We start from the raw sequence: 14,779 nt of genomic DNA, 5'->3' as shown, positions 1-14,779 counted from the left end.
AGGAAGTCGGCCATCTTCAATTGAAGGTGTCAATTTTTGCGATTTCCACGCCTGCTATTTGAACGAACTTGTCCTAGGGCATTTCACCCAGTGACACCAAATTGGCTCCAGATCATCTACACAAGTAGCCCATCAAAAGTTATTCAGGGTTTTGTAGAATATTGAACGGTGTTGCCATGGCAACCCTCTGAATTTGGACTTTTTTCAATTTCAAATTCACAGAGATTCTAAACATCAGCCCCTGGGCTGTGCTTTCTCTATGTACCTGAAAATGTGCCTGCTGATGTAAGATGCTAACATCTACAAAAAACTCTCTTGGACCGATAGCCCAAACCCAACAGGAAGTCAGCCACGTTTACTTTAAAGTGTCATTTTTGCAGCATTTTTCGCCTTTTTCAGGCCTTTTTGCCTCAACTCCTCCTAGGGCATTTGACCCAGTGAGACCAAAATGGCTCCAGATCATCCACACAAGTAGCCCATCAAAAGATATTCATGGTTTTGTAGAATATTGAACGGTGTTGCCGTAGCAACCCTCTGAATTTGGACTTTTTTTCCATTTCAGGCCCAGATAGGTTCTAAACATCAGCCCCAGGGCAGTGCTTGGTCTGTGTACCTGAAATCGTGCATGCTGAAGTAACATCCTAAGACGTACAAAAAAGTCTCTTGGACCGATAGCCGAAATCCAACAGGAAGCCTGACATGTTCTAATTAAGGTGTCATTTTTGCAGCATTTTTCACATTTTTCAGGCCTGCTATTTGAATCATCTTCTACTACAGCTTTTCATCCAGTCACACCAAAATGGCTCCAGATCATCTACACAAGTAGCCCATCAAAAGATATTCATGGTTTTGTAGAATATTGAACGGTGTTGCCGTAGCAACCCTCTAAATGTGGGATTTTACTCATATACCACAGTGCACCAAATTGTTACATCTCTGACATACATTGTCCGATCTGCCTCAAACTTCACAGGCTTAATGGGAGGGTAAGGGAGACCGGACACACCCCTCTATCAGCTTTGTTTCACACTCATAACGCCACCTAGTGGCAACAGGAAATCAGTAGGACACTGATACTCATCATCCTATGGTCATTACAGTTTCATTGATGGCTGCAGGCATTACATAGAGCATTGTGACATATTAATTAGTGGGCACTCACCGACGCCACCTAGTGGAAGCGGGAGACGATCGCCGCGAAGTACGGCTAGCCTGCTGAGCCGTCAGCAGCCGGGTGAGCCAGCTACTCTCTCGTCTGCGAGAACCTCCGAGCGCGGTTCGGCTGGAGCGTGCCACGGGTCGACGCGCGGCTTGGCTGGAGCGCGCCAGGGGTCGACGCGCGCCGGGTGCGAGGGCCCGCTCATCGCCGCTTGCGGCTTTAATTTTTATTATTATTATTCAGGCAAATGAATTGGCTTTTTGGGGGCTTTATCATATTCAAAAACTCATGAAACTTTGCACATGCGTCACACCTGGTGAAAATTTAAGTATTTTAATGGGCTCGGGCAAGGGCGCGCCCAAATGGCTCGCTAGCGCCCCCTAAACTGGAGCCCCACCGCTGTGTTTCACGTACATGAATGAAACTTCATACACATGTATATCATGTCCAGGCGCACAAAAAATCCTCTTGGAGCCATGCCCTAAACCCAACAGGAAGTCCGCCATTTTGAATTAATTATGCAAATTTGGCGATTTGCAGCCCTCACACTTTTTCTAATAACTCAGAGGTTTTAGACGTTATCATCTTCATATTTGGTTTGTCTAACCTACACCCCCAGGGGAATCTAAATCTCGAAAATGGTGAGTTTTTGCCAAGGGGGAGGGGTCCTTATGCCCCTTTGAACTTTGATCATTCGCCATGAAATTTTGATTGCCTCTCATTCATACCTACATGATCCAATGTGCATCAAACTTCTCCAGTAGGATGAGGGTGCCCCCCTGAACACATACATATGACAATATTTAATATCAGTCGCAGCGCCACCTAGTGGGAACAGGAAATGTCATATTTTACACTTGGAGGTCCAGCTCCAAGGTGGTTTAGCAGAACCATCTCAAATTTCACCTGGAAAGCCTTAAGAAGTTGGACTTACTGTGTTTTCAAAACTGTGACTTTTTGACAAAAGGGCGTGACCCTTATGGGACGGCAAAGTTCGATGATTCGCCATGAACACAAAAATGGCTGTAACTCAAAGCCAACTTGCCCAATCTGGCTCAAACTTCAGTGGTGTGATAAGCATGCTGCCCTGAACACACTCATATGCATAAAGTCCATAAACGTTAGAGCGCCGCCTAGTGGCAGCTCGGAATATCTTAAAATAGCAAGTTTTTTGAGTAGCCCCGGAGCTACGTTTTATCTACATGTATGAAAATGTACATGCTCATGTAACATACTAAGACGTACAAAAAAGTCTCTTGGACCCATACCCTAAACCCTACAGGAAGTCGGCCATCTTCAATTGAAGGTGTCAATTTTTGCGATTTCCACGCCTGCTATTTGAACGAACTTGTCCTAGGGCATTTCACCCAGTGACACCAAATTGGCTCCAGATCATCTACACAAGTAGCCCATCAAAAGTTATTCAGGGTTTTGTAGAATATTGAACGGTGTTGCCATGGCAACCCTCTGAATTTGGACTTTTTTCAATTTCAAATTCACAGAGATTCTAAACATCAGCCCCTGGGCTGTGCTTTCTCTATGTACCTGAAAATGTGCCTGCTGATGTAAGATGCTAACATCTACAAAAAACTCTCTTGGACCGATAGCCCAAACCCAACAGGAAGTCAGCCACGTTTACCTTAAAGTGTCATTTTTGCAGCATTTTTCGCCTTTTTCAGGCCTTTTTGCCTCAACTCCTCCTAGGGCATTTGACCCTAGTGAGACCAAAATGGCTCCAGATCATCCACACAAGTAGCCCATCAAAAGATATTCATGGTTTTGTAGAATATTGAACGGTGTTGCCGTAGCAACCCTCTGAATTTGGACTTTTTTTCCATTTCAGGCCCAGATAGGTTCTAAACATCAGCCCCAGGGCAGTGCTTGGTCTGTGTACCTGAAATCGTGCATGCTGAAGTAACATCCTAACACGTACAAAAAAGTCTCTTGGACCGATAGCCGAAATCCAACAGGAAGCCTGACATGTTCTAATTATGGTGTCATTTTTGCAGCATTTTTCACACTTTTCAGGCCTGCTATTTGAATCATCTTCTACTACAGCTTTTCATCCAGTCACACCAAAATGGCTCCAGATCATCTACACAAGTAGCCCATCAAAAGATATTCATGGTTTTGTAGAATATTGAACGGTGTTGCCGTAGCAACCCTCTAAATGTGGGATTTTACTCATATACCACAGTGCACCAAATTGTTACATCTCTGACATACATTGTCCGATCTGCCTCAAACTTCACAGGCTTAATGGGAGGGTAAGGGAGACCGGACACACCCCTCTATCAGCTTTGTTTCACACTCATAACGCCACCTAGTGGCAACAGGAAATCAGTAGGACACTGATACTCATCATCCTATGGTCATTACAGTTTCATTGATGGCTGCAGGCATTACATAGAGCATTGTGACATATTAATTAGTGGGCACTCACCGACGCCACCTAGTGGAAGCGGGAGACGATCGACGCGAAGTATGGCTAGCCTGCTGAGCCGTCAGCAGCCGGGTGAGCCAGCTACTCTCTCGTCTGCGAGAACCTCCGAGCGCGGTTCGGCTGGAGCGTGCCACGGGTCGACGCGCGGCTTGGCTGGAGCGCGCCAGGGGTCGACGCGCGCCGGGTGCGAGGGCCCGCTCATCGCCGCTTGCGGCTTTAATTATTATTATTATTATAGTAGTAGTAGTAGTAGTAACGTAGCCTATTAATTTTGTGATCGGAGAATGAGGCCTAGGTCAATCCGCTCATTTTCATTACTATATTTTTTGGCAGGTACTTTCTGGATCCCGGTGTTCTAGTCCCACCAGCACCAAGGCCCACTGAGATTTTCACCATGCCATCAAGACAGATGCTGATGCGGACGGCTAAGGGACTTGCGGAGCGTCTTTTCCTCGGCCGTTTCTCCGAGGAGAGCGCGAGCGAGGGTGATGCAGATGCCAGACCTACATCACCGACTGAAGACGTCTCAACTGAAGGGAACCTCAACCTAGCATTGGATCTGCAGCAGGCCATTTCAATGACCACTACGCTGGCGTCAGATGAAATCAAAGAGGGTGACCTCATGAAAGTTCTGACCAAAGAGTTTTCTCTGTTCGAAGCTACAAACAGGAGACCGCCCCACCTGCAGCAGTTGTTTGATGCCCTGCATTCTGTTCAGGCTACATCCGTGGAGGCGGAGAGAGCATTTTCTATCTGCGGCCAATTTGTCACTAAACTCCGAAATCGCTTAAGTGCAGAATCTCTCGATGCTCTCTGCTTCTTAAAAGCACACTTTCAGAAAAAAAAGAAAGCTTCCAAATGTTAAAGTTAAGGAAATATTGACAGAAGGGTTTGTTTAATGCGAAAAGCATTACCGTATTTTTCGGACTATACGTCGCTCCGGAGTATAGGTCGCACCAGCCAAAAAATGCATAATAAAGAAGAAAAAAACATATATAGGTCGCACTGGACTATAAGTCGCACTTTTTTTGGGGGGGGGGTTGCTAGAATCCGAGACCCAGAGCAGAAATTCCATCTTGAAAGGCAATTTAAAATAATAATGGATTAAAGAACAGGACAAACACGGTTACGCCTACGTTATGCTAACGTAACACATTCAGCTACATGACGCACAACGAACACGTGTTCGGTATGTTAACGTAACATTAAGTTATTCAGATAACCATAGCATAAAGAACATACTAACAAGTTAACCAAACCATCAATCCATTGAATTCTTCATCCTCGGTGTCACTTCTAAACAATTCCGTACACTCCGTAGACGAAGCGCCGCTTCCTCTTCTGTGTCGCGTTAGTCAGACTCGTCGTCAGCTGCAGTTCCATTTATTCCGGCCTTTCTGAATCCCAACAGGATGGTTTGGTTGTCACTAAAGCCCATGTTTTCTTGATCCATCCAATGACTTCCAGGAAAGTTGGGTGGCGCATTCTCCCAGTTGCCGTTAAACTGTGCTCTCCATCCATCATCCACTGCGCCCACAGGTTACGCAAGACTGCCTTAAAGCTCCGGTTCACGGAGATGTCAAGTGGCTGGAGTATTTTGGTTCATGTGTTATAAATGTCACATATACGTCACTCCGGAGTATAGGTCGCACCCCCAGCCAAACTATGAAAAAAAGTGCGACTTATACTCCGGAAAATACGGTACTTTTCATTTCAGGCACGTTCAGCCTCCGTTTCAAGCGTTTTAATACACAGTTGTACTTTTTTCCTCTTTAATTTGTTGTTAATTTTATATTATTATATATTGTTATCTTGCATTATATAGCCTATAATATATGCCTGAACAATAAAGAAATATCTGTTTAACTTCGAGTGTTTCTTTTCCTCGTTTGCAGCCACTTACTAACAATCATGAATTAGAATACAGGCCTAATGTGTGAAGAAGGTATCATGAAATAGATTACTTAAACATATTTCGCTTTTAAAATGGAGTTGAGTAAAATATCTACAATATCAAAATAGGTTAAGCCCGACACAGGCTACAGAAGGCCTAATTAAAATAAAAATAAATAAAACCCACTTTTTCCCGGGATTCCCGGGAAATTGCTCGTCTTTTCCTGGGATTTGATTCATGCCATTTTCGGGAAAAATATTAAACCCTACTTCATACCCTACAGTACCTGTTTTGACTGGTACTGTACTTTTTTCCAGGAATCTTCTTGACTGGTTAGTAGGTGGTGATTTCATACATTTTGATCTCTAATCTAGAACCTAACCTGCTCTGGAGCAGATTAGGTTCTAGAGATGAAAGAAACACCAGGGCCCTATTCCAGGAAGCAGGCTTAGCTAAAAACTCTGGGTTTGAAACCCTGAAATGAGGAAAACTGTTCCAGACAGAGAGCTAACTGTGGGTCAGTTACTGGGGTAACAGACTCTGTGAACCTAACCTGCTCGCTGGCAGGTTTTATCCAACAAACTCTGAGTTTCTCTCTGACTCCTCCCCTCCTGCTGCACCTGAACCACCTGTCTGACACTCCCATTCATTTTCTCATTCATGAAGTTGCTGTCAGAGCGTCAGAGAAGCGAATTCATCACAGACATTTATGTTTCTACAAGCACTGAAATCCCAGTTAGACATTAGTTTGTTATTTTTGTACGTAACATGAAGCTTTTGCAGTCGTTCACTCGTCAACAGGCTGTAAGGACAGAGACAGCGATGATGTCACAGACTTATAATCAGCTGCAGCTGCTGTAAAATACTAATAATAATTTAAAATGTGCACAGATCCATGTGATAGAGAGAATGTGGTCAGGGGTAAACCCACTGAAGACAGATTTGTTACAGCTGGTGGACACAGAGGAACTGAACAGGGATGACAGCACATCCAAGTATTATATCTCAAACCTGGCTAGGATTGGTATCGCAAATGTTATAGAGACATGGAATGCTCACAGGATCCCAGGTATGATTCATTTCATTTTCCTGGCTCTGTTCAAGCCTGTTTTGACAACTAAACAATTTAAATTTAGCCTGCCAGTTTATGGTTAATTTCAATTTGAACTGTATTCACAAATTTGTAACTCCACTGACAAATCTGCACACCCAGCAGTGACTGAAATTCACAGGAGAGGGACAGTTTCAATTTGTAAAACATCTCATTACTTTGGCCTGAAATATTCAGATTTCTTGCTATTTTATGTGCAGATTTCCTTTTAATTTTCACTACTTACATCTAGACCTGAATAATGAATCCATGCTCACCCAGTTAAAGGAACACTAAACTAATCAGGCCTAGACCCTGAAGCCTGTCCATAACACTGATGCTGCAACCTGTGACCCGCACACTGAGGCCAGGACTCCTACTGTAAACAAACAAATAAAAAATGTAAAAACCAAGAAAAACCACATTCATCATTTACAGGCAATCTATTTCTTAACAATTCTCATGACAAATTAGTTTTCTTTTTTCGTTTTTAAGCCCACTGAGGCTTCTGGTGTAAAGATCTCATAAACAGCAGGAGAAAGGCTGCAGGTTCAAATCCTCAGACTGAGTAAAACATCACGGCCACGCCACAAAATATGACATCCACACCAGTATAGGTCGCGAATAAAGTGAAGGAAAGTTTCTTCATGGTTCAGAGTTTGCTCAGCAGAGGATAACGTGTTTGCTCATGGTCAGTGGGAAGATGTGAAAATGACGGTTGCTATTGGTCAGAATTAGACCATGAAAACTTAATAAATCTCAGCCTTTATAAACAAGGAAACTATTACATTTTTTAATTTAAATATTTATTTTTGATTTACTCCCACGATTAATGTATCTATTTCAGGCACTCCCTATTTGGATACCTGCCTCTGCTTTTAAAACTTTAGATAAAATTATTAATAACTTTATTTGGCAGAGGAGGAAGCCAAGAACCAGGCAGAAACTACTATTAAGCCCAAGAGAAAAAGGTGGTCTTAGTTTGCCTAATTTGAAACCGTATTACTGGGCAGCACAACTTCGTGTCGTGGTCGAATGGCTTGCACAATGAGGAGATGAACTGGATTGGTCTGGAGAACAATGCGTGCCAGTTGGTACCTCTTGAAGTGATTCTGTTTATGGAGGCAAAAAAATGGAAAGATTTAAAAGTTGAAAATGAGTGGATTATCTGTACGCACAGGGTTTGGTCCTTGGTGAGGAAGAAAATAGGAGCACCTTTAACAATATCACGCATAGTGAAAATAGCCAAGATTATTGACGTTTTCCCAAACAAACTGGATACAGGACACCAGAAATGGGCACCGCAGGGATTAATAAGAATCAACCAGTTATTCAGTGAAGAAACCCTTAAGTCATTTAAGCAGTTACAAGACAAATATGGATTATGCTCTAAAGATTTTTATAGATATTTACAATTAAGGAACTTTCTTTTATCACACAAGGAATGGCCTACTTTGAAACAAAATATAGCACCCCTGGAAAAGTTAATTATAAAATGTGTAGAGGAAAATAGTAAGAGGAAGATTGTGTCTAATATATATAAACATTTACAGATGACTTCCCAAGATGGCGCCGAGGTGAACAGACGCACTGAACGAGCGCTCCCAACACGGCTGATTAGCTCCCCTACGCCAAAGCTGTATTGACATTTTTGAATTCATAAATTTATGATGAGAAGGGGAAAGACACTAAAAGGTAACTGTAAATCAAACCAGATACAAGGAACAGGCGAGAGAGACTCTAAAGGGAAAGCCGACGAAGACGTAAACGACCAACACATGGCTATGGCAGGCCTCCAAGCTAGCATCGAAGCCATCCACAAAGAGATTGTAGCCATTCGCACAGACGTGAATGAAGAACTAAGCTGCTTTCGTGACAACCTCTCCGGCGACATGAAGAGAGATCTAACCATTTTCAAAGAGGAGGTTAACGAAAAGCTAAACGCAATTGCGACCGACATGAAGGAGACCAGAGACAAAGCGGAGGAGTCGTTAAAACGAGTTGCAGAAATGGAGGAATGGACTGCGGTGGCGAAAGAGGTGCTGTCCCAAACCACAAGCAATCAAGATAAAATTCAAGCCAAGCTGACTGAGTTAGAAGCACGCTCACGAAGAAATAACATCCGTATATACGGGATTCCTGAAGACACAGAGGGTGAGAATTTATTGGAGTTTATTGAAAGTTTTATCAAGGCTGAGCTGTCACTTCAGGATAACGATCTGGCTATACAACGTTGCCACTGTGCTTTGGGCCCCAAAGCACCGCAGAATGCCAACCCCCGCTCCGTCGTGATTTATTTTTTGGCATACAGAACTAAGGATTTAGTGCTTCGCTCTGCATGGAAGAAAGGAGAGATTCGCCTCAATCAGCAACGTGTATACTTTGACCATGACTACCTGGCAGAGACCCAAAAGAAGCGGAAAGCTTATGCCCCCATCAGAAAATTTCTGAAAGAAAAAGGTCTCCGCTTTCAAACCCCACCGCCGGCAAAGCTCAGTGTGTTTTTTGACAGTGGTTCGGTTACATATAACAGCGCAGATGAGGCCATAAAGGATCTAAAGAAGAGGGGTCTCACACTTGACTACAACAGTAATGACAATCCCCCCACGACACCACCGATGGAGAGACTGGGCAGACTGTCCTGGGAGAGGGTGGAGGCCAAACGACCGAACCCAGACACGCACGGAGAAAGAGCACGGAAAAAACTCAGCGGATTTCGTCATGATGCCGGGGACACAGCCCCTCCGCCAAGATGATGATGATGATGATGATGATACTTTATTGATCCCACAATGGGGAAATTACAGTTAACAGAACACCCATCCAAGAAGACAAACAGAACAAACATGGGGAGATAGGTGAACTGTGGCCATGCTGCCCCCCTTCTGGAGGCGCTGCCATTAAAAAGACAGAAACAATAGTGAAAACATATAGGGATGAGTGAGGAAAAAAATCATCTCATACTTTGTATACATTCACACATACACAGTATAAGGTTACAAAAACCTCTGCGACAGGGCAGAAACATATAGCATGGGAGCACTAGGGTGGGGAGGGATGGACAGGGGAGCCAGCGGAGGCGAGTGTGGGGGGGGTCGGGCTACTGTGGGGCTGACTCAAACTCCCTCCTCAGCTAACAGTTCTGATAAGATGTAGAGTTCATCAGCGGCTAGGTCAGGGAGATCAGTCCAACACAGGTCACAAGAAGACAGGACGGCGGGGGCATAGAGCATCTGTTTACAAACATCCCGGAGACAATTTGATAAGCGGCAGTCCAAGGCTGCCAGGGAGCCAAATTTCTGATTCTATGACTTGTTTTGGTACAGACTGTACTGATTAAATTGTTGTCAGCCTTCAGTCTTCCTGGCACCTCTCTGTGGCGAAAAATCCAATTCATCCGAATCTTCTTGGTTCGTTCCTTCGCCGTGCAGAAACAGATACATACATCTCCAAGATCTTACCCCTCAGAATCAGCTCCAGATATACAGAGTCTGAGTTTGAGTCTGTACCCTTCCCGCGTTCCCGTCATAAGCAGCCTTACCAAGGCCAGACAGCTGCCTAGACTTCCTGAATTGCAACGACAAACCAGGTATCTCCCAGTCCAATTCGGAGAAATCCCAGTGTCAATAACCCAAATGTGTGTGTATTCCATTAACAATACGGCCAGGCACGTCATCTTCCACACCACACAGGAATCCATAATGTAGCCAGCTGGAATGTCAATTGATAAGAGGGAATAGGGTTCTCCTTCCCCCAATCTCCTCATGGTGAAAAATTGATCAAAAATAATGGCATGGAGAGACCAGCTGACCAGATCCATAATTATAAATTCCAGTTCGGAAGTTGTGTGAAGAGAGGCTCTAAAGCAGCGATCAGCAAAGCAGGGGAAAAAAGAAGGGCTGGGGAGAGAAGAAAAGTGCGACCGTCTCCGCTGAGAGCTGAAGAGAAAAAAAAAAATATAGAAAAAGAGATAGAGATAAAGAGATAGAGAGAGATAAACTCATTCATGTAACTTCCTTGTGGTAAGATTTGCAATCATAGTGCCTTAATCCAGCGTATGGACTAAAAACGGAATATTTGCATAAAGAGACACTGTCAGATTTCACCTTAACCATCTCTCACCCTGTCTTTGCTAATGTTAACAAGATAGACGCCAGTTACCGTTACACACAGATTACAAGATTAGACCGTTGTTTTGGGTGCTTGTTTAAAGGCTCTGATTGTGCACTGAGCTTATACTCATTACCGAGCAATGCCAGTTTGCACTGGAGAGACCCCCCATTTTCCGGGGACTTTTCTCTCCAACCAAGACTCTCATATGAGTCATTTTGTCTTGGAAGTCGCTTTTTCACTATCTTTATTTGGACATTCACAAGTTACAAGTTCATTGGTTTTATTATTTATCCATGTTCAAATGTTAAGGTCACCCTGGATGTGTAAGATAGAGGGAACTATTTCATTTAAAGATTTATGTTTCACCAACAATATAAAATAATAACTCTTACTGTGCATGGGTTACAAAACCCAATCAAAAGAGGAAAGCTCATAGCTAAGATGAAGAGAGAACAGCAACACATTATCTTCTGGCAAGAAACCCACCTAACAAAAGAAGACCATGAGAAATTTAAAAAAATGGGGTTTAAAAAGACATTTTACTCTTTTCATACAAATGGACACACGAGGGGTGTTGCAATACTAATTGCAAATAGGATAGACTTTAGGTTATCTAAACAGATCACGGACAAGGAAGGGCGTTTTGTTTTGGTGAGGGGGACATTAGACTCAAAGGAAGTAACTCTACTCAACGTATACAGGCCACCAGGTCACGACAAAACACTAATTGACAGAATATTTGATCTCATAGTGGCAGAAACCTCAGGTGTTTTGATATGCGGAGGGGATTGGAACGTACAACTGCATCCCTCCCTGGACTCCTCAAACCCAATTAAAAAAATTAACTCTGAATCATTGTATATTAAAAAAATGATCCAAAAGATAGGCCTAATTGATGTATGGAGGGAATGCCACCCATCAACCAAGGAGTTCACCTTTTTTTCTCACCCCCACGCCGTCTACTCACGAATCGACTATTTCTTCTTATTCCGAGCAGACAGACACAGAATCCTAGATTGTAATATTGGCACTAGGGATGTATCCGACCATTCTGGAGTATACCTGAAACTACATTTAGAAGTTCAACCTAAGACAACAATATGGAGACTTAACACATCTCTGTTAAATGACAATAAATTTAAGGAATTCATTAACAAAGAACTCGCAGAATATGTAGAATTTAACGATAACACAGAAGTGTCTCCGAGTACCCTATGGGACGCTGCAAAAGCAGTACTGCGAGGAAAAAGCATAATGTGGGCATCAAGGAAGAAAAAGGAAAAATCCGAGCAATTCAATTACCTGACTAAACAACTAGACACATTAGAGCAGAAGCATATTGAGACCAAAGACCCTACCTTACTAGAGCAAATTGCAACCACAAAAGAGGAATTAAATAAGAAACTTGATGACAAAGTGGAACTTAAACTCAAATATATTAAACAAACCTACTACGAAAATGGACCGAGAGCAAAAAAAAACATTGGCCTGGCGACTCAAAAAGCAACAATTAGACAGATCCATTTATAAATTTAAAAACCCGGTTACCAATCAGATGTGCTTCACACCGGATGAAATTAATAAGTCTTTTGAAATATATTATAAGAATTTATATAGTCAACCCGAACTAACCGAGCTTTCATCGGTAAAGCAATATCTAGATTCTTTGGACCTGCCCTCAATCGGCCTAGATCAAAATAAAGGGATAACTGCAGAAATAACACAAACGGATATTGATAAAGCCATCTCAAAACTGAAGGCAAACAAGACACCAGGCGGAGATGGACTACCAGCTGAATGGTATAAGACCTTTAGGAAGTCTATAACACCTTTGCTGTTAAAATCTCTTAACTACGTGCTTAAAGGGGGCGAGACCCCACCATCCTGGAAACAAGCAATAATTTCTATAATACCAAAACCGGGAAAAGATAAAACGGAGTGTAATTCATATCGGCCCATCTCTGTCTTGAACACCGATTATAAAATATTCACTTCAATAATTGTTAACAGACTGGAAAATATTATCCCTGATCTGATCGATACAGACCAGACAGGCTTCATCAAAAATAGACGTACACAGGACAATGTGAGGCGGGCACTACACCTTATTGACACTGTGAATAAGAATAATATGAAATCCCTGGCAATTAGTTTCGATGCAGAAAAAGCCTTTGATTCTGTACGCTGGGAATACTTATATCTGGTCTTACTACGTTTTGGCTTCAGTAATACAATCATAAGTTGTCTGAAGTCAATATACAATCTGCCGGTGGCTCGGATTAAAATAAATGGCAGCCTTACAAATACAATCCCTCTGGAACGAGGCTGCCGGCAGGGATGCCCACTGAGCCCCATTCTCTTCGCACTTTTTATAGAACCACTTGCTCAAAAAATTAGGGAAGACCCAGAAATCAAGGGAATCCTATTTAAGGGAAGAGAATACAAAACATGTTTATATGCCGATGGTATTCTGGTGACCTTATCTGACCCAGATTTTAGTTTACCCAACCTCATGTCCTGCCTCCACCAATTTGGACTCCACTCGGGCTATAAGCTGAATATAGAAAAAACCCAGACCCTCTCCTTTAACTACTCACCCCAAGAAGATATAAGTAAAATGCTCAAATTTAAATGGAAAACAAAGATCCTGAAATACCTAGGCATTAACATTACCAAAAATCTAAACAAAATATATAAAACAAATTATGGTACCATGACTAATAAAATTAAAAATGATCTGGACAGGTGGGCCCCTTTGACACTTGACTTATATAACCGCATAGAAATAATAAAGATGATTGTATTACCCCAACTATTATTTCTTTTTCAATCCTTATCAGTGGAAATCCCTACCAAGCAGTTTAATAAGTGGAACCGATCCATCTCTAGGTTTATATGGCAGAACAAGAAACCGAGGGTACGCTACAAAACTTTACAGTTACCAAAAGATAAAGGAGGAATGTCACTCCCATGTCTGGAAAATTACTACAAAGCAGCACAACTGCAGTATGCTGCTTATTGGTGTGAAGAGGGGTATGATGCAAAATGGAAAGAACTAGAAGTAAATCAAACAGACATCCCCCTTCAAGCCCTGCTGGGAGATAAGCACCTCAAGAATACATATTCAGAAAAGTTGTGTGTTTTTACAAAAGCCCCTCTCAACACCTGGTTTAGAGAATTCCGCAACCCCCTCACAGAGAGGAGAACATGGCTATTTAGATGGATTGAATATGATAAGGACTTTAGACCCGCACAGCTTGATTCCAGATTCAAGGAATTGACCAGAAAAGGTATTACGTCATACTGTGTGATCTCTTCTGGAACCGACTTGGAAAGCTTCCAACATTAACAAGAAAAATTTGATCTTGACAAGTGTGAGTTTTTCAGATAGTTACAGCTCAGGCATCACTTTAATAAAAATGTTAAAATACTAGAAAGAAATGATCAGGATTTAGCTAATATTTTTATTGACGCTTATAAGGGTAAATCCAATAAGAAGAGACTCTCCAGAATATATGCATGCCTAGAAGCATACAATAAAACATCAACACTACACATTAAAAATAAGTGGGAGAAGGAGGCCAAAATAACCCACTGATTCATTCCTACTGGTCAAAGATAGCCAAAGAGATAAGAATAATTGTTGGATTTGGAATTGACTTTAACTTTCAAACTATATATTTATGTAATTTATCAACTGAACTCAACTCTCCAGATAAATACCTTCTGAAAATACTACTGAAAGCAGGGAAAAAAGCAATAACAAGGAAATGGCTTAGTGGGAGCCCACCAACACTGAAAGAATGGTCTGCCACTGTAAAAGAAATATGTGATATGGAGATGCTCACCTACTCCCTGAGACTTCAAAGCAACAAGGCCGAAAAATACTGGTCAAAATGGTTAATATATGCAAATGTAAAAATACTGTGAAGTAATTATTTATTTTTCGTTTTTTTTTTTTCTCTCACCTCTCTCTCTCTCGCTCTATTTTCCCTCTGCTATACTTTGTGATAAAGGTGACTTGATATCAGATAATAAGCCATTACTGAAATTTTCACACAGGGGTCTCCACGTTCTTAG

This window comes from Archocentrus centrarchus, chromosome 10 (genome assembly GCF_007364275.1).
Source record: "Archocentrus centrarchus isolate MPI-CPG fArcCen1 chromosome 10, fArcCen1, whole genome shotgun sequence".
Lineage (NCBI taxonomy): Eukaryota > Metazoa > Chordata > Actinopteri > Cichliformes > Cichlidae > Archocentrus > Archocentrus centrarchus.
Note: the sequence above shows the minus strand (reverse complement) of the source record.